We start from the raw sequence: 21917 nt of genomic DNA, 5'->3' as shown, positions 1-21917 counted from the left end.
GCCAGAGTTCTGGAACGTCCTTCTGAAGCACTCAGATTTTCTGTGAACTTGGTAATACAACTCAACAAAATGGCATTTGAACAAACCCGGCTGAAAGCATATAATGTGTTTTCCTTTTCCCCCACCTAAATAGCTTGAGAACCTGTAAAGATGTTTGTTCTGAAAACACAGAGGTGGAATGCACCGTTAAAACAACAGCATTCGCCAGCCTTTGAGTCACTTTTGGTATTTGGTTTTCAGTGTAACATGACAGAGGGTTGTTATCGAGTCTGTAAATCCCTTTGAAATATGTTTGGGAGTCGTAGGGTCCTGCAGGGGGGCTAAACACCGTACACACAGACAGCGGGAGTCACTGCCAAATAAGCATTGCTACCTCACACTGATATATGGCCCTCCATTTCAAATCTATCCCAAAATAGACTTAAGACGGAGAGATTGTTGCGCATTAAGGCTCGCACGACCGCAAGAGTCGGAGGCAAAATTGAGCAAATGAAGAAAATACACCACATTCCATTCTTTCACAAACCCATCGGTCTGTTTGAATGGTTTCACACAATTACAGACGTATTAAGAGATATTTCGGAGCCTAGAGTCGTGTAATGGTTTTCCCTGCGGTTGTGATTAAAGGTAAAGAGGCCAGGCAGAGGTCGCCATTTTGAGATGGTAATGTGGGGTTGAAAGTTGACCTTTGACAGCGATGGCGTAGTTTATGTTTGGTTCAGACGCTCTCTGATTGAGACCCAGTTCAGAGAGAGTGCACCAGTTTTGTTGTCGCAGTTCGTTTGATGAACGATAATGGAGAGAGAGAACAAAAAGAAGAGTGAATATTCCAAAAAGGCAGAAGCATAAGGCCACATGAAGGAGAAAATGAAAGATTTTACTTCACAACCTATTTATTTACATAATTTCTTTTTTGATTTAGTAGTAGTAAGTGTTAGGTTTATGTGTAATGCCTGTGTCTGCATCAAAAGGAACAAATATAAAAGTAATTGTGGCATATCTTGCACTGTGACTGCTTCTTATTTTAAACTTTGTTACAGTTATTTATTTTGTTGAGTTAAATGTCACAGTGTGATACTGTTCAGTGCTTTGACATAATATGTATTGTTAAAAGCGTTATATAAATAAAAGCGACTGGTTGACAGCGTGAATTACATTAAAAATGTAAAAATTACCAGTTAAATTTTTCTGATGATAATTGTTACCTTTTTATTTTTTTGTGATTTGTCATAATGTGACATAATGCCTAATTTGTATGTTTATTTTCAATACTTCATTTTTCCAATGAACTTTATTTCACAGTTGTTGTTTTTTTATTAATCTGAGGTAGAAACACTACATGTTTTGTAGAAAATGTATGTTTATTTATTTATTTCATCCCTTAACAAGTTATTTTTTGTAAATTGCATTGTACACTGCCCTTATGGGATCAGTAAAGTATTTATTTATTTATAAATAAATTCATTCAAAAAGGCTGCATTTCATTCATCAAAAGTGACAGTAAAACATTTATAATGTTATAAAAGGTTTCTATTTCAAACAAATGCTGTTCCTCTGAACTTTCTCTTCATCAGAGAATGAATAAAAAATGTGTCAGTTTCCATGAATCTATTAAGCAACAAGACCATGACCATGACCACAACATTGATAATATTAAGAAATATTAAGAATTTGCACAAAATCAGCATATTAGAATAATTTCTAAATGATTAAATAATGCTGGAAACTAGAGTAATGGCTGCTTAAAATTCAACTCCAAAAGACACTACTTTCAAAATGTACAATTTTTTCGCACCCACTTCAATTCAGTCTAATCAATTTTTAATCTATATTCTATACCTTTTTCAATTCCTTGCTTTATGTTTTTGCTTAGTTCTCCTTTCTATTTCAGATTAAAAATTCCATTACATATTACACAGCAGATGTTGAGATTCTGATGAAAAATAAAGTCATAATGAAATGGAAAACTCTTTCTCTTTTCCACACACACACACAGATGCTTGCACAGGCAGCTGTGTTGCGCCTGATGCTGTGTTGTTTGATTTCTTCCGCCTCCCTGATGCGGAGACTGGGAGGTCACCAGCTGCAGACCACACCAAGGTGCATTCACACTGACGCCATTTGCCTTTGAGTTACTACCTCAAACAAGTGTCACTAGCAAAAACTAAACAGTAAGACTGGTCGTACCCTCCAAGGGTCAGAACCCTAATGAACGTGTCCGTTTCCTCCTATTAACACGCAGACAAAGGCAAGACCTAACAAATCACATCTGTATCAAACACACATGCTCTTTCCTCCATATTTGTTCTGTCTTTTCTTCTTCTGCCAGTTGGACGGTCCTCAGCATACAAAAAGCCTTCAGTTATTTGAGTTGCTTGTGAGGGTTTTCCAACTCTTAAAGCTGGAGCCGCGTTCACGTAGCATCTGCTTACAGTGTCCTCAACCTCTACCCATCTGTCCCATGAGAAGTTCATCATCTGGTGTGTCTCGTACAAGTTGTATCTTACTTTCCTTTTATTAAGTCAGTCACTGATTGTTCTTTACTCTTTAGAAGGTTCTTTTTCACATCTAGAGCAATCAAGTCCTCAGAATGTGACCTCCTACCAAGCAGAGCTCGTTCCGTCCTTCTAAACAGGCCCTGTTCTCCTTTCAAATTTAATTGTAGGTTTCTTTTGTACTTTGATTTGAACGTCTGTGCATCCATGGAATTATTATTCTAATAGCAAACACTTGTTAGTTCTTGGGGCTGAGATTCATCCACAAATGAGAGTCCAAAATGCTTTGATCATTGGGTGAAACTTAATTAAATGGCAGTGTAGGTCAAACAAGTTATCGAAAACATATTTGAACACTATGCATATATGTGTATGCATCATATTATGTTTTTATAGTGCTTTTATTAAAATTTTTTCAACCTATAATCTATATTGTATTTATACAAAAGCACAAATTTACAAGATGATTAGTTTTTAGTACACAATTTGTTAACCTTGAAATGATTGTGTGAAAAAAAACATGAATTGCTCTTAAGAAATTAATGTCTTTACGTAAGAAAAGTGGTTGGACACACCGAATGCACACAAATACCAACGTCTTTGACAGGAATATGGAAGATTTGTAGTCTTCATTGGTACAGTGAAGTTATTGCAATGCAATAAGTGTTTAATGATTTTTAAAAGTTAGAAGAACTGCTTGTTGCCAGTGAGTATGTCCTACAAAAATCTTAATTGTAGGTTGAGGACAAAAACATTTTCAATGCTGGTAATAATAAAAAGTAGCTCAAGCACCAAATCAGCATTTCTGAAGGACCATGTAATTCTGAAGAATTCAGCCTTTCCTTTAAAGAAATAAGTAAAAATAAATGAAAATAGAAATTGTTACTTTAAATTGTAATAATATTTCACAATGTATCAAATAAGACTTCTCTCAAAAATCGATCATGAACTTTTGAACAGTAGAATGTTTTTTAGTTCAGTCTTTCCATAAATGATTTGTCTTTTGAGAAATAAGCCTTTGAGATGTCTTTCTCCCAAACAACATTACAATATTTTTCAATTTGGAGTTCGTAACCATGTTTTTGGAGACATTGTGGAATAAAAAGGCACTGTATGTGAATCACACCGTTTTGTTTTTGCTTGGTAAAGGAACAGAAAAGTGTAGTTGAAGCAAATGATCCTGCCATGGCACTCTGGGTGAACCCATCATGACCGTTCCTGAAAGGGATCTGACAGGCCATGGCTCGGCTCTCAGATTCTTCTTTTCCATCTCCCCATCATGACAGCCAAGCAGGGAGGCCCTCCGTTCGCCTCCTTCACACGGTGACTCATTCTAACCTTGATACTCTGGGCCAATTCCCCAGGCTCTGGGCTTTCCCCTGACAGGAGAAGCCAGCGGTGTGAGCCGTAGATTCTGTGGGTTCTGCCAAAATAGCGAAGATCCTTTTGGGTTTTGGAACCAAAACGATGAATCTGGTTATGTAAGACTGCTAGAAGTGATATAGTTGTTTTGGGCCTTTTGAGTAGTTCACCGCAAAGCTCATGATGTTGCCTGACAAATTCATTACGTTAGAACAAGAATGTCGTCTAAACATAAATAAAGCGGTCTGACCCTGAACTTTGAACCTGAAGGCAACTCCTCCTTTGCTCCACTAAAAATATACAAATCGTTTGAAGTGCCTGGCGGGAAATTTGATAAGAAGTTGGCGAAAGGAGCGGGAGTCTGTGGGAGTGTGTGAAAGCATATTGAGGCTAAATGCATCCACTTTAGACCAAATAACTACCACTAGCCATTAGACCTGAGATGTCTGAAGTGTGAGTGAAAATCTCGACTGCTGGTCATCCATCCAGAGGTGTGGGACAGACGGAGGCCATCTGGTTCATAACCGGGGCTACTCGTCCCTATAATAATGTCCTGTGTGTTTAGATGGATGAATGTGAGCTGGAGTGCTCAGTATACATTAACTGTTGACATGAACTATCTGTTCTCAGGAAAAGTGAGCAGGAGGTTTGCACAGAGATGGAGAATTGTATTTAAACACAACTTTATAATAGTAGAATAAAGTAAAAAAAGAAAAAAAAATATTCAAGTAATCACATTGTTTGATTATCAAATATGCAGAATAAATGATAGAAAAAAATACTAGCACTAGCGGGGATCTGCCCTTTAAGAATGACCCCAGGAAAATCAATTGAAAACAGCAAGTAAAAAATTTACTTGAAAAACCGAAAAGAGCCATTTTATTTCAGAAAATGCTTTTTTGGTAGTTTTTTTGAAAAGTGAGAACGAGAAAGATGAACAATATGGTGGCACATACACTGTATCATACAGTAATAAAGACCATGTTTATTGTAATCCTTCAGGTTCAAGTCAGTTCACCCTTCTGCGAGATCATGCTCCAGGTTTGAAAAAAATGTATTGTACTATGTACAGTGGTGTGGTCAACTCTTTCTGGTGCATTCAAATGAGATTAGCTTTAAATAAAAAGAATATCTTGAAGATGACAAGATCTTGCCCAGATGTGAGTACACAGTTAGACGCTTGTAAATGCTTTAAATCATAGACTTAGTCACTTTGGACCTGAAGAGGCATAAATCACATGTAACCAAGGAGCAAGTTTAGCAAGCACACCAAAGACAAGGTTTACCAAGCTCCAAGTGGAAAGAACATTAGAAAGAGTGATGTTGTTTATGTACACTGTGAGGCGGTGTGTGTAAATGAATTGAGATTCTGTCGCCGGCGAGTTTCTCATCTGACCAGAGGGGTGATTGTTGCTGTTTTCATTTCCATAAAGCACTAGTGTGAAGGGGAACGTATGTGGGTAAATGAATCTGTTAAGATGGATATTCTGTTCGGCTTTACCGCTCGGACTTCTATAGCATTATGTTTCTGTCCACAAATGTTCCTCATTTTCTTGGCAGCGAGCGAGGAAACAATGTGCTTGACTGCTTCAGAAGAGGTGGGGGAGAAAGTACATAACTCTGCTGCGACCGTTGCGGTGTTGTTCTAGGTAATTGCAATTTCGCGGCTTTAGAAAAATACAATCACTGTAATTGCAAAATTAAAAAATAGCCATATTTTAATTGCTTCCAGGCTGTTGGAGATGGAGTGATATTTCAGCTGCCTCTGTCTCGACACACAAAGTGCTAGACATATGTTGAGGTGTTGTAATTCTGCCACCTAGCTTGACTTCAGCTGAACCCTCATTCAACCAACCCATGTTAGGAGCGTTCATGGAAACTGCCACTTTGCATGCTCAATCGCATCTTTACCGTGTTTCTGTGTTTGAGACAAATTTGCTGATAACTCTTATCTGATTCTTCGGTGGAGGCCTGGAAGTGTAAAGAGGCATTTTTGTGTTGCATGAGCAGCAGCTTGACATGAAGCATTTGGTCTGGATGTAGGAAACATAATGCTGTAGGTCAGGGGTGGCCCGTCCCGTTCCTGTTCTACCTTCTTGCAAAGTTCAGCTCCAAAGCTAATCAAAGTCGTCTGAACCAGCTAATTAAACCTTCAGAAACACTTGATAATTTTGTGTTCAAACGGAGATGTTAAAGATTCTTTATGGTAACATTTAGACAAAAAGGTTCTTCTTTGGTATCTTGAAGGATCTTTATTGTTAAGCATGTAGGTGGTTTAGGATTGGGCTCAGATGAGTAACCAGATGGAAAAATGCCCCAAACCCATCAAAATCTGGGCGACAAGCAAACCAGTTTTTTTCCCAGCAGGGGGTGGTGGGGGCTGTTTTGAGCTATACAGATTTTCTAGTTGCTAATGTAATTTGGGAACAATGATATATGAACTTTGTGACAAAAAGTCTTGATGTCAACAAATTTTTAATATGCTGAGAAATTCAAGTATAAACACGCATTTCTTTTAGAACAAACTATCAAATGGAGGGAATGAGAAGAAAAGTGAGATGTTGAAGTATAACGTTGCCTGGCTACTGTTCAGGAGACGTCTGCTGCAACAGCTTGGCCATGTAATAACATGCGTCAACGATATTTAAAACAACGGCGCTGCTACCGCTGCTGATGAGCTCTCTTGTCCTCAGCGTGTTTACATCAGCCAGACTGTTCCCGCTCATTTCGGCCTCACGATTCATGAGAGGAACCGACACATTTTTCATGGAGTCCTCTGAGTTCACATAAACGCGGTGGATGTTTGGAGAGCTCTGGTGGAAGAGGTCTTCCTAAGATCCTTTAAATCCAGGGAATTAGGAATACTTGCAGCTGACACTGTGGAATCTCACACTTTATATGTTGTAGTCAGAGATTACTTTGGCCTTTGAAAGCAGAAGTTATATTTGTATGAGCAAACAAGCTTTTAAAAATGTGATTTAGCAACGTTCTCGACTGTTGTTAAAACAATACTGACTCTAAGAGTTAAAGTTGTTTTGCGCGTATTAAAAAGGTGGTTACTTTTATATATGAACCATGCAAAAAAAGCCAGACAACTTAAAGCAGAGAAAGCCCTTGGCTTTAGCAGATCTAAATGGGATTTATATCTCTGCTAAACTGCAGACAGGAAGCATAAAGCCAAGTTAGACAGTTGTATGTACTGTAGTCTTAAGACACAATTGACAACCACCATCAAAGTGTCTCCAAAAAGTGAAAATAATACCAGAGGTCTAAGTCTGTCGGAACAAAATCAGCCTTCCTCTGTAAACCGGAGAGAGAGTGACAGTGACGGACTCCGATCAAGACCGACTCACATCTGAAACACATTTGGCACATCTGAGATCCTATAAAACTGTAAGAGTTCAGCTAGTAAACCATCACTCCTTAGTGATGCTCAGTGGAAACGTATCTCCCCTACCAGACAGCAGCCACATATACAGCTCCTGTTTAGCTGCAGGTTTGCATTTGATTACTGTAAAATATGGCAAACTGGGAAAGGCACATCCAGAAATACAGAAAATATATTGATAATTGATTACACTTCACTCTCTCTCTCTCTCTCTCTCTCTATATATATATATATATATATATATATATATATATATATATATATATATATATATATATATATATATATATATATACGTCATATTATTTGGCCCTCTTTCCAGACTGCATGTTTCAGCTCCTATGATATGCATATCTTTGCATCAAACTTATTAAAAAGTCATTCATTATGTTATGTTTGAAGATCTAGATTTCTATATTTTTATATTAGTTGTTGTATTTTAGTGCTTCTAAAACCGTCATGAAATCTCATTTTTTTTCATGGAATGTTGCACTGTTTATCAATTAACTGTTATTATCAATTAATGTCTTGTGATGCAAGAAGCTGCATGTTTACAATAAATAAAATCCATCAAGATGCATTTAACATCAAAACTTTCAGCTAAATAGTCCTCTATCCATATTAATGCTTGCTCTACTGAAAAATATCTTGTCTGAATCAGTTGAGAAATATGCACAGATCAAGCACCACTTATAAGCGAAAACATTTCAGAATGGTTCTAAGAGGAGGATGAATTATTATGAATAATGGGCCAGAAGCAGCAGCTGAAAGTAAAACATCTTAATGAAGTCTTAATGATGCATTTGTTTCATAAAAGTATGCAGGTTTTTGCTTAACAAGACATTAGATGATTAACTAGAAGTGTGTGAATAACTTGATTATTGAGATGTTTTTTTTTTTTTTTTAATCAGCTGTTTGAACTCAGTAGATGCATTGGTGAGTGACGTAATGCTAAATTTATAGTTCAGAGAAAGCGTCCTTTCTTCAGGTCAAGCTTAGCCATCCTGTGGTTTGGAAGGCCTGTATTAGTTTGTAATGTGAATGTTAGTGTTTGATGAGCCATTGTCTCATGGTTGGTGCCCATGTCAAACTCATTCTTCTGATCCTGGGTGCATGTGTCTCGACTGGTTTACTCCAGATTCTGGTCTGTCCTTTTCACTTTCCGTGTGGGAACATGATCTTTAATTAGAAGCAGCAGGCGTTAAACTCATGCTCAGACGCTAGCAAAAACATTGCTAATCTTAGCTGGAACTTTAGATGTTAAGGACTGCGTTTGGAACGCAGTGGCGGTTTTTATCTTTCATTGGCCACTCTTCTCACATCATGTTGGTGTAAACTGTTCTCAAGAGTGAGGTAAATCATTCAGCCAAACACACAGTCATACACAAGCGCCTGTTCAAGGTCGTCATATCTGAACAATGCTCTTCAAAATAAACCCTAAATAAATAAGTAAAAGTAATGATTGCTTTCTGCTTGAAGCCATTGATTCTGTAAACACAAGGATTTTGGAAACCCCCTTCCCTCAGCAGAGAAGTTAACAGCTCACCACCATTTTTTAATACGCATGGCCATGCATTTATTTTTTTTCTTTCTCTGAAACAATAGATACAACAAGGTTCTTCAGAATTAAAGAACTGATTCTCAACTGAAACTGAACTGAAGAAAGAGGAATTTACTGAATTGTAATCTAAAAATGTCTACCTATCATCTCTATAAGGCATATAAACCTAGTGAAGAATAATAAGAAATAATTTGTTTGAAATTCCATTTATTTTAATTCTTTCCTACAATCAAATTCAAATTGGCCATCTTATTTGCTACTGTGCTGTACTTCCATTTAAATTAATGTTATAGGTTTTCAGAATTGAAAGCCATTCTGAGTTTAGTTTATAGATGGATAGATAGATTGATAGATAGAAAATTAGAGAACCAGATTGGGATAGAGGAGAGAGTATGTTTATGTAGGAGTGCACTCTGATGTGTTTTGGTTAGGGCTCTTAGGGAGCCTGACAGTCTCAAACCATCTTTTCTTCCATAAGTCAAACTAAAATGAGCTGGTGTTTATGTAAAGCATTTATTCCACCTGTTCACCATTTCACAACTGAGAACAATTAAAACTACAGAGGGAAACGAACTCTGCAAGCACATGTGGACATCAGCAACAGGCACATGAATAAGAGGCTTCCAAAAACAAAATAGTCTTCTCTACAAGAAGTTATATTTACTCTGAAAACAAAAAGTCAACAAATATTTTGGTGAATGGTGAACTTGCAGGGCCTTACTCAAAACGCTGAACAAATTATGATCAACTGGAAACAGCTGGTTGCCACGACATCTATGCAGAACCAGCCACATCCAGATATTTCCGTTCATTTCCCTGTGCACAACACACTGCAGGCAATTAAAACAGCCGATCTGAGCGAGGAAAATACGAACACACTGCGAAAACAACACATCCATCATCTCTAATAGAGCTCATTACACATACCAAGACCACAACCTTCACAAAAGCAAGAGAACTTGTCATATATTTCATATTCATATAGGGAAACTATAACGCATATTCCAGTTGAAATTGGGTTTCTTGGGCACCATGTGGCAGCTGAGACCATTAGAGTTGGGTTCATTAGATACTAATTTGTGCTTTTCTGACTTTTATGCTAAAATTGCTAAATTCTCTTTTAAACTTGGTTGTTAATTTTTATACTACTTCAGGAATGTTTACTCACCTTTTTTGCCTTCTAAATATATACGTCTTTCCTTTTTCTGTGAACGCAAAAGAAATTTTGGATACGTACAAGAAAAGTCAATGGAGTCCAGCGACTTTCACTGAATGAACAAAAACAGTAGAATGATTCTACAAAATTCTTTCTTTTGTGTTTGGCAGACGATTCATAATCAAAAATCTTTATAATTCAGCATTTATTTGCTGCAAAAGAGAATGGTCTCCACATTTTGTTAGCGAGTCAAAAAGGAAAATGTCTCTGTTGTGAATTTTCGAGAATGTGATGACTGCTCCTGATTCAGCTGAGTTGATTAAAGCGAATAGCAGAGTTTTTGAATTTGATGGCAGCGCGTCTGGGGGCCACATGCCGTGAGCACGTAACTTTTTCGACTCATCACTGTCTTTTGTGTTTTTCTTCTGTTCCACACTAAGCTCCCCAAAATTTCCCTCTCTTTTCATATAGCTGCCCATCGGCAAGCATTCGCCCTACTTCAAAGATCTTCTGTGTATGTTTTCTTAATCCTTGCTCTCCATGGAACCGTTGTTTTCTCTGCCGTTGCAGCCGGGGGTGTTCGGGGGGTTGGTATGGGCTCTGGCAGCTGTGGGCCTCTTAGAGTGCCACTCTGCCTCAGGCACCATGTGGCCTGCTGCCACGCCAGCTTCATGTGGGCCGACTCCGACGAAGGGAAGCTGAATAAACACAAACTCTGTGTTTTAAGAGTTGGCTTTGCTATTTCAATGGAAAAAAAAGTGGCCGTCGCGTAGCAGAAGCAGAAGCAGGTGAGTAAATGAACTAGGACAAAATGACTTCCTGCTCCCAAAGGGAAGTTGCATGGGGCACAGAGGTCAACAGGGTCAGCGCTGTGTTTGTGGATATTATCTGCCGGGAGGCTCATGCTCCTGCATGGACCTCAGTGTGCGCTGATTTCTTGCAGCCATTCGTGAACGTGAACTTGAACTAGTATGTAACTTAACTGAAGTGCTGCCTTTTTCTTATGAAATCCCTGATTGATAGCCTAGCAGTTACGCCTGGTGAGAATGGCTAATAACCTGACTTCAGCATCGAAGCTCTGGGGATATATTTTTCATGGGTGATTTTTGCGGCTGACAGCCAGTTAGCTAAGATCATCAAGTAATGTGGATTATAATTAATGAGTTAACACAGGTGTGTTTTAACGGGTACTTTGCCATGTTCCCAGAACATCATGCTTGCTGAACCATACACTGCTTATTTTAGCCATTCATTTGTTAAATATGTTGCTTTTTTTTTTTTTTGTTTTTTTTTTTTTGTGAAGGTATAGTCAGCATTAAAGTAAAATATTATTTCTTCTCCAGTGGTGGCAACAAGTAGAACTGCAAAGCCCATACAGGCAATATTTATTTTCTTTATATTTCTATATTTATAATGCTTTTATTTTTGCAATTTTGTGCTAGTGGTATTTAATCTAACGGTCTATGTAAATATGTTTTTATAATTTTCTTTTTCTTTTAAGTAAAATAAAATTAAAAAACAATTTTTTTTTTATATTATATTTAAACATTTAAAAGCTGCATCAAATCTTTTTTATGTAAACCTAATCTCTTGAAATAATATTTCAATGTGCTCATTACTGTAATACAATATTGTGAATTAATATTGTGTAGTTAATGTACTGGAAGGATGCTTCAGTTTTACAAAAAACATTGTTAGCGCCTAATTTTTTTCACACATTTTTGTCAACAGCTGTTTTAATTGGATCAAATTTTCATCTAATTTCCAGTATTGTTCACAATCATAATACTTTGAATGTTTTCACACAGTATTTTTTTATGATCTGATTAATAAATCGTTGTATTAAAGTCCTTTCTTGTGATTCTGGTCATGTGACACCTGCTTGGAACCCCCCACTATGCCAGCCTTTGAATGGATAAAAATAAGTAAGCAAATAAAGAAATGCTCTTCACATCTGCTGATCCGGAGCAGCAGACGAGTCAGATGCATCCTCTGAAGTCTCAGTAGGTGGAATCCTTGTGATCAGCAAGCAAACAGCACAAGCAGTGTAGCAGTCTGGGGCTGTGTGTGGCAGCTGAACCCCGTCTCCTGGGAATCTGGAGAGTCGCACACACATACCCACGCCACATGTGTCTGTCCTCTTAGGCAGCTGTGTTTTCAAAAGCTGTGGCCCCTGATGGGCATATGAAGTGTCCCCCGGTTCAACAGGGGCTTCGGCACAGAGTTTCACACGTCGTTCAAAAAGTCAAGTGGAAGATGAGAAGCTCTCAGTGAAATCCACAATCACTCCAGGGGGTGTGCACCATTCAAAATTGAACTGTGAATGCCTTTTTATATTTCAGAGGAGTTTGAATTGAATAAACTGGATGCAGAACTATAGTTCAAATGTGAATTTATGGAAGAAGAATTAAAATGAATTGAAACAAAAAGAAGTAAAGAAGTACTGTCTCAATATACATTGACAGTCTTTGTCTAATGGATGGATGAATGGATTCATTTACAAAGAACTTCAAATAACGCTGAATTACATGTTGAAGCAGGAAGACAAAAGTATTTCATTCCTAAACATATTATTTTGTTTCTGTAGATATATGGGTATTTGACATACGAATGTGTCCTATGGTTTGACTTAAAAATATCTCTAACATTGAAGATAAACCTCTCTCATGCTATTTGTAACTATATGAATTGAGATACGTTGTTCTCATGTTATTTTTGTGTTAAGATTTTTCCCCCACATTTTTCAATATTATATCAGTTTTTATTTGTCAACTACCCATATACATATGGATGAATTGATAAGATTGAAGACTTTCCAGCTGAACTATCTGTGGAGTGTTGCCAATTCACACCACTTAACTAACAGGCAAATCTTCATTTAATTCTAAATAATTGTCTGAGAATTCACTACTGAGATTTAGTCTTCAATACTGTTAAAAATAACCCTCATTTTGGCCTTTTACCACTGAAGACACGCTTTTGGAATTGAGCTAAGCCAACCATTTACACCAAACTAGCTCATCTGAGTGCCAAACGCAGGCGAATCGCCACCCCTTACCTAAACAATTACACCATCTTAATAAATGTGCTGTCTGGATGAGCTCCAGCACCTGGTATCCACCAAACAGAAGCGTGCAGCACATACCGTCCAAGACGTTTCGTTCTCTTTCAATCCCACTCTTTCTCTCCATTTTTCTTTTGCGTTTTTCCCCCTTTCTCCCTCTCAATGGTATTTCAGGCTTCTGGTTGTGGGGGTAATGCTTCTTTAATGAGTATCTCTTTTTAATGTGTTCCCCTGCATCAGTGGCTCAGTGGAGGCTTGTGGCTGGTGCCGTGTGAATGAGCACGTTAATGTAGCATGTAATGGATCCCGAGAGAGCCTGGCATCAACCGGAGGAATGTTGGGATGGGAAGCACTCCCAGTGTCGTGGCCGAAAGCTTGAGGAACACATCCTACAGGTGGTACATGACCAATGGAAGTTGGCCTAGAGTGCCATGCTCCACGCTGACCACACTCGCTCCGAACTCGCTGTATGTCTTGGCCACAGTAGCTTCGGTGTTCTCACCATTTTCACATGACGAGATCAAAGTTTCCACAGAAGTTCTTTTCACATGAAGCTGAGTGGGATTTCGGCACATACTTCACCTTCAATCCTTTGGAATTCCCAAATATCTATAGAGGAAATCAGGCTGCCAACAGTTATTTATGCAGAGAGAAAGCTGGATGCGTGGAGTCCCCTGCACCCTGTTAGTCAAGCTTAACTACGTAGTGGTGCATTTACAATGGTATAACATCTAACAGTGCTATAAATCTACTCCCTGCCATTTCATGTCATTATCATCAATCAAAAGTCTACGCAAAATGTATAGTTGAGCTGTTCACCCCAGCTTTGCCTCTTTTTTAGGTTTTGTGGAAAGCTGTAAAACCAAACTGATGATGTTGATGTAAGAGCACCGTGGGCCGCATTGCTCCAGGGAAAAGCACTTGTCCTTTCCAACCACCAGCTGAGGGCATCCTTTCCCATAGTTTCAGAAACCGTCAATTACTGAGAATCACTGTATCCTCTGGGAAATATGCTTCTCATGGTGTAATGAAACCAGTTTAGAAAAACAAAAACTCTGGAACAGAGTATTGACAATAACAGTAGTAATCTTGTTCATTCATGTTGCATTCCGTGGATGTAAAACATGAATTCTTCAAAGGCTTTATTGCCGTGTTTGTGGTTTTTATGGAACAGACATAAGCACTAGATGAGAAGAGCTTGCTTTTTCTTTTTTTTTTGGTAAAGAATTCATTTAAACAGTATGGCAAGTGCTGCACACTCAAAAGCTTTTAATGTCAAAATATGTTTTCCTTTTTTGCTGATCTGGAGCTGTTGACATTGTGGCAAAGTTTGTCTTTGTAGTATGTGATTGCTGGGTTAGGGGTCAGTTCTACTTCAGACGTGGTACATATATGTTTGCAACGTGATGGTGCAATTTAAAATAACTGTTACCTATTTCATATTCATATTTTAAAATGTAACTAATTCCTGTGATGGCAAAGATGAATTTTCAGCGTTTATTACTTCAGTTTTCAGGGTCTCATAACCTCTCACTTTATTCTCAGGATGATTATATATTCTATATTATAAAAAGAACAGAATTTATTTTAATTACAAAACTTTTGTGACATTTTAAATGTTTGCACTGTCAATAAATGTAATGCTTCCTTGTTGAAAAATCTTATTAATTAGACCCCAATCTTTTTAACTGTGGTGTATTTTTTGGTAGCATAACTGCAGAGTAAACTAAGAAAGTAGCATTTAACAAATTGGAATAGACAAAAGAAAAATTTAATAAGTAAAGATTAACTTTGGTATTATAATGACTGTAACTTTAGTCACTGAGACAGTAAAAGCCTTTCGTACTCTGGCAGACAGACATATACTGTTCCCCTAATGGGATGGGGACGTTTTCATCCGGTAAATGATCAAATGAGTTGTTTATCAGTGTCATTTTGTGGTAAAAGCTCCCCCGGATTGTGTATTTTGTGCATTCTGTCAGAAAGTGCAGCTGTCTGGATTTTGCTTTGATCGCAATAGTGTAACTGGACACAACCATTCCTCCTGAAGCCGCCATGTTGTCTTTGTCAGACTGTTTCTATAGCAATGTTGTGTCCACTCGGTCTTAGTTAGTTGTTTATCTATCTCTATGTACACAGTGTAGTGTCTTTTTAGGGTCAGACAGCATTGTATTTTGTGCTTGTATACTTTGTTGTTCTGTTTGAGTGCTGATTGGGTTTAAATGAATTAGTCTGACAGTATTGTTCTGGTCCAGAGCATCAATTTGATGGGGGTTATGGGAAGAGTTGTAGAAATGTTTATCTCTGTTTTCTCTCAATCTCTTCTCTCTCTTTAAATAACTGTGTATGTCTCACTGTAAATCCTCACAGTGTTGAAAGGGAGATTTAAGAAAACAGCCTAGCTTTCTGGGTCTCCAGGAAGAATATAAAGAGAAAGAACATATACCTTCATCTTTTTCTCCTCATCTCCCCTAGCTCTGGAGAGATGAGCAGGGCAGCATGCGATCAGCTTACCTGAGAGAGATGGATGAGGTGACGAGAGAGTGGAGGGAGGCAGCCGAGAAAGAGGAGTAGAGACGACCTCCCAGGAGAGAGACGGATGGAGAGATTTGGACTGAAGGATGGTGGCGGAGGAGGGGCCCACTTACACCTCTCTAAGTGTGGTGATTACGTTAAAACACCATCGGGCTGTCTAAAGTTTCACATCAACAGCTTGACAAGATCAGAGAAATGTGAATCGCGGCATGCTCATCTGTCAGTGGTTGGATGTTTTCAGGAGAGAGCACACTCCCCCTTCACCGCAAAGACGCACCTTTATTTTCCTCAGATATAAATGATAAATGAAGAAAATATTTCCCGTTAACCCATGATTAAATGCTCAAGGAGTCGGATCTCTCATCATTTGCACCACACTTTCAGTTTTGGCGATGAAAACACAAGCTTTGACCGTACTCACTTGTTCCATTTGTTTCTGCGGTGGATTTCAGTATTGTGCGAATATACTATTTAATGTTTATTTAGTCATTTATCTTAATATTTTTCTGTCAGCGAAGTGCTGTTCGTCTCGCCTTCCAGGGAGGGCCGTCAGAGCTTCGTAGATCTCTGCCATTTCCTCATATGTTCATCATGTTTAGATGTGACGAAGAACAAACTCCTTTTGCTGTCTTGGATTCGCATATTTTTACAAATTTATCATTAACAAATTTAAATGTCGGCCAAATGTGCACGTGCATGCAGTGTTTCAGTGAACTGAAAATGATCTACCCATTTAAATAAAATAAAAAAAAATTGAAAAGTTGAAAGTAATATTTGGCAAGTTTAATATTTGTGAAGAATATAGTGAAGACATTTATATAAAAAGTAAACAACTTGTCACTTTTTATAAAATTAAGCCATTCTCAAAAATATTACTCATCTAATACTTATGAACAGTGTAATCATTTATAATTTTATAATTTTAACCTATCCTTCAAAAATATAAAAAATGTTTGGAATAATACTTAATTTGTTTGATACTTTTGCAAACCGGCTTAAATATAATGTGTAACTGATATTGCATTTCAACCAGAGGACTGAAAACAGCTCATGTTAATGGTCAACCAAAACCTTTCCCAACAGCATAACCTACACCAAAAAAACAAAGAATTCAATTTTAGTCGTATGAAAGTCAAGATGGCAGGTTGGTCATGGTTCTGTACAGACTCTGAGATGAAAGACCACAGGTGCCCCTGCTTCTCAGCCCAGCTTTAATATTTATTTTAAAGCAAGATGCATTTAAATCCTCGACGTTTGCTCTCCAACTTTACACAAAACCTCAGTCATTTATCATCGTTTATGGATTTTGTAATTGTTTATCAATAAAATGGACCTTTTGGCAGAGCAGTTTGTGGCGTTGCCTGCTGTGCATGTGTATGCTCGCTCTTTTTCTTCTTTCTCTCTGACGTTTGGCCTGCGTGTTGATGGATGCTCTGAGGAGAACGGTTCCTACAGGTCCAGACAACAGAACCAATCACCCTGGACTGTAAACATGGAACTGCAGGCCAAACACAGACCACTAACTCAGCACTTGACAAAGTCTTTCAGCAGCATCATACACTGCAATAGCAAACATCTGTCCAGCCCACTTAACCAAGGCCAAGTAAGTCTTGACATATTCCCAACCAATAGTGTAGATTTGGCCTTTGAGGCTGAGGTTAGTTTTCTGCATAAAGTGGCTTAATGTGGACCAGTATTTGTGACCATTGTCTCCCAGGAGCCAACGTAAGTGGTGTATATTTATCTGAACACTTTGTTTAGTCTGTTTTTCTTCCATTAGAGCTTTTTCTTACCTTTAATGATGTTCTTGCTTACATTTGATGGTCATATGCTCCTTTGGCGGAGGGAGAGACATATTAGAGAGCAGAGACTACTGTGCTGTAGTCAATTTGGGTGGAAATAAAAGGATTGCAGAAAGGGAGTGGAGATATTTTATGGAGTGGCAGCAGATGGCTCCTGTAGGCCTGCTCGTGACCATGCTAAGTTCACAAGCATTTTTCACAAGCAGTGCAGTCAGTGAGAAGACTACCTGACTCACTGTACTGGTATGCAGTTCAGATTTGTTTAAATTTCATACCAGGGCACAAAAAACGTGTATTTCTGTGAATTTTTTTGTTTATAATACATTCATTTGTGTAAGGTTTGGTGAATTTACTGTTGCTGTAAACCGTGATGAATGAGTAGGTGTGTCAACACTTTACTGGCAGTGTGTGTATAGGATGACAGAGCTGCAGTAAGTGTTTGAAGATGTTGTGGCAACAAGATATATCGCAAGCTGATTCACTGGGAAAAAAAAGCTATCAAATGAATATATCAGCAAATCAAATGTTCTTTCAAATCAAACTATAAAAATGTTATAATCATTCGAATTGAGAATTGTACGAGAACAGGGAAGGCCACAACACAGTTTTAATGATATATACGCACTGGTATAATTTTCTGAATACATTTTTTCAGCTGGTTAGCAATAAAAACATTGATAGCTAATCAGAATCCACTCGACTTTAACAAGCTTGAGCATTTAAAGTGGCAGATGAATGTTATTTTCCATTGGTGTGGACTCTCATGTAGTTATTGTTATAGCTATCCTTACTATTTACTACAGATCTGAACAATTTGGTCAGATTCCTTATATTTATGAATGATTACTATTGCAATTTGGACATCATTGCTATGTTAACAGCAAGAATTATTCTATAACGATAACAATATCAGCGAATGATATTGTCTATTCTAAACATACCGTCAATTGCTGCATTCAATTCTCAAGCTCGCTGTAGCAGGATTAATTCTGATTAGCTCTCATTGTTTTTTACTGAGAAGTTTTTTTTTTATTAACAAGTGAAGATGGGTCACATCCAAACCCAACTTTATTTAATGGTGTAATGCTATAAAACTCTTGAACAAATCTTTTAAATTGAAGCCCTAAAGTTGACTTATCTCTTGGATTTGTGTAGCCTAGTTTAATTTAAAAGCCCATTTTGTTTAGGAGCATATTAAGAATTTGTTTTCTTTGTATTTTTGTATCTGCTTTAGTTTGGTTTATTTTGACTCTTTAATTTTTGTTCTGTTTTTGGTTAGGCAGAATGTTGGAATGTGATTTTGTAGCTTGTTTGATTGTAAAGTTGTTTCTCTGTGCCTTTATCATCATAGCTGTGGTTTGGACTGCTATTCTTTAATACTGAGAACAATTTTTAGAACTACATCAGAACTATCTTTATACTTATCGTCCTTGGTGTGAATGGGCCTTTAGGTACTGAATGCCAAAACATTACCTCACAATATGTGAACCTGGGTCCCAAAACCTGTCTTAAGTCACTGGGTTATGTTTGTAGCAGTAGCCAAAAAATACATTGTATGGGTCAAGATTCTTTTATGCCAAAAATCATTAAGGTATTAGGTAAAGATCATGTTCCATGAAGATATTTAGCAAATTTCTACTGTAAATATATTAAAACATAATTTTTGATTAAAAATATTCATGGCTTTTGGACAAGTTTAAAGGCAATTTTCAAAAAACATTTTATACCCTCATATTCCAGATTTTCAAATAGTTATATCTCAGCCAAATCTTGTTCTATTCTAACAATCAATGGAAAGCTTATTTACTTACTTTGTGTTGAGATGTATAAATCTCATTTTAAAAAAAAGAAATTGACACTTATTGCTGGTTTTATGGTCCAGGATCACATATGATATCAAACAAAACTTTTTCCAAGAAAAGATTTTCCCAAGTGTTGTTTGTTTTATTTATTCGGTCAATTGAGTCTGGAGCATTGAGAAGGTCAATCTATCAATCAGATGTTTTGAAATGAACCTTTTCAAAGCCCTCTGGGATTCCGCTTTAGAAACCCAAAGAGCTTCTCTCTCACCTGACAATAAGTTATCAACCATAGTTTGTGTTGCCCCTCTCTGAGAACACAGAGCAAAGAATGAAAAAGGAATAAAGTCATAACAGAAACCAGAGCTAAACTCTCTTTGTTCTTTGCAGTTTTTTCATTCAAGAAGAGTGCGGGTGGGTTCTTGAGTGTTTACGAGTCTTTGTTGTCAGGGACAACGAGGCCAGTGGCCGACAGATCTCACTGACAGTAACCCAGGCAGAAATGCCAGCCATAAAGTCTCCAAACATAACAAACCAAGCAGAAACAGCTGTACCGCACTCTTACAGCCTCTTTGCCTCCGTCCAGAAACATCACTAACGCACTTCTGACCATTACAGAGTCTGCGTAAACCAACCACAGCCCGAAGAACCTCCTAATGAACTGTGTGAGCCAAACGCAAGACAATCGACACATTTTTAGAGACCCTAGTCCAAAAAGACCATCATATGATGAGAACGGTGGGTTCAAGGAAGCATTGGAGTCTCAATTGAACTGTTTTGGTGATTTGTTTTTAATTAGGCGTTCATTCAACATGACATTTTTTCCTCTTTGACTAGTTGCGAAGTCATTTTGAAACCCTAGTGAGTGTAACAGTTGTCCATTTAACAGCATGCATGCTGAATTAGTCTAGTCATCCATCCATGGCCCATTGCATCTAGCCTCATCTTCTGTACAACATTAGGTGTTTCTAAGGTGAAAGATGTTGCAAGGCCAGATTTGTTCAGTTGGGTGAGACAGTAGATGAAGCAATGCTTGTCAACAGATTCGTCACTTTGTAGATTAAGCGTCTGCTAAGCAACCATGCAACCAATAAAAGATTCTCTTCTTGTTGGTCGGCGCAATGTGTAGTCTTGACAGGGACCAGACCTTTCTGGCTTTCTTTGAACAATAGTAAAGGACTGTCCAATAAAGTCATGAATGTTGCTGGTGTCTTGAAGTAGGGTGGAGTGCACGCAAAGATGGAGACAGGCCACTTTTTAGAGCTCTTTACGACCCCCTGGAGACCCTTGATTATGCCGTGCCAGGGCAGAGGGCATCCAGAGAGCAAACCCAGGCCCTTTCCCAAAACTCAGAGGTTCAACCCTACTGCAGTTACATGACTACAGTGAGCATGGCCATCATTGCAAATCCTCAGTCATGTTTCCTGAATTGTGTTTGTGTATAGGACAAAAAACAAAACAAAACGCATATACCAAACTAACTTATAGACCGCAATAGTTACAAACGTTTTTTCAACAACTTTCTTTCACAGTATTTTTCCCCACATATATTTTTCTTGAACTAAATCGAACTGATGATTCACATTTTTTTTTGTGGTTGATAATTTTATTTAATCACGGGAGGGGGAGTTTGCTGCTTTGCTATTATGAGACAGTTTCAACAATTTCAACAATTTCAGTGGTAGATTTAAATTCTTCTCTGTTTGGCAACGAAATGCCATTTTTAAACACTTAATCTGAAATTGTGATTCTCACAAAGCCATTTAACAAACTCAGAGCTTATGCCAGAGCCAACCAGAAAGTTTTATGTTAAAAAATTTTATGTTCACTTTTGAATCTGCCCTATTGCATTGCATTTCATTTTAATGTAAGTAACTGTAGCTGTGCTGCTTCATGCATCCTGATGCTATAAAATCTGTGAGAGCAGATTTCAGAGAGCTTGCTTACTTCTGTGTTTATAAACAGATGTCAATGTCATCTCTTACAGCTTGTGACAGTTTAGACATCAGAGAACAGCCAAGAACTGACTGAGTGTTAATTGAAGGAGGGCTATATTACAGTGTCCAAAAGAAAGAGACCGTCCTGCCTGACTGAAGTAAGTGATTACATTCAACATTTACTGGCAAACCCAATCAGAGTCTTATGCGCTCTTTCCACGTACCACCTCAGTTGTTTCATAGAAGCTCTGAAACACTAATTACTTGACTGTTTAGTTAAAAAAAGACATAACTATCCTGTTACAGGGAGCTAGAGAGGAAGAGAAAAGAAAGAGAAGGAGGAAGGTAGGATACGGAGAGAGTTAGCGAAGGGAAAAAAGGGTGTTTGTCAGGAAATTTATTCCACATGTAGTCGTGCAGGACTGTGCAGTCACGCGGAGTGCACCCTGTTGAGCTGTAGTGGTCAGGGAACCCTGCTATTAATCTGAAGAGGTGACGGGTCGAACCACTTCCGTATCCGGGGGGCCAGTGTGAGGTCCATAACAGAAGCTGGGAGAGGGAGCATTCTGGATATGCTCACCACCAACATGAGAAAAAAACAGTTTTAATCTATTGATATAAAACAGGACAGTTGAGGACAGAAAGATGTAGAGGGAAAATCAGTTACATTAATATTAATTAGATGAGTGTTCTTAAATTGGGATTGGCAAAAACTTGAAACATCAAAAAGTTCAGCATTGCTGTGGTATAGTTTTATGATGTAGTAGGTTATTTTACTTAATTTAATATGAAAAAATGTATATAAATATTTTTGGATT

The 21917-nt window shown here is 37.9% G+C and overlaps 1 long non-coding RNA gene across 1 annotated transcript in view; it reads left to right on the top strand.

Moving 5' to 3' along the window:
• Nucleotides 1-21262, top strand: part of LOC122357025 — a 45912-nt gene extending 24650 nt beyond the window's left edge. The window contains exon 3 of the long non-coding RNA XR_006252410.1: nt 21150-21262. This is a non-coding gene — a long non-coding RNA (uncharacterized LOC122357025). The remainder of the gene's footprint in view (nt 1-21149) is intronic.
• Nucleotides 21263-21917: the final 655 nt, after the last annotated feature.

Source organism: Puntigrus tetrazona, chromosome 13 (genome assembly GCF_018831695.1).
Source record: "Puntigrus tetrazona isolate hp1 chromosome 13, ASM1883169v1, whole genome shotgun sequence".
Lineage (NCBI taxonomy): Eukaryota > Metazoa > Chordata > Actinopteri > Cypriniformes > Cyprinidae > Puntigrus > Puntigrus tetrazona.
The sequence above is the reverse complement of the archived record's forward strand: the minus strand, read 5'-3'. Positions and strand labels throughout refer to the sequence as shown.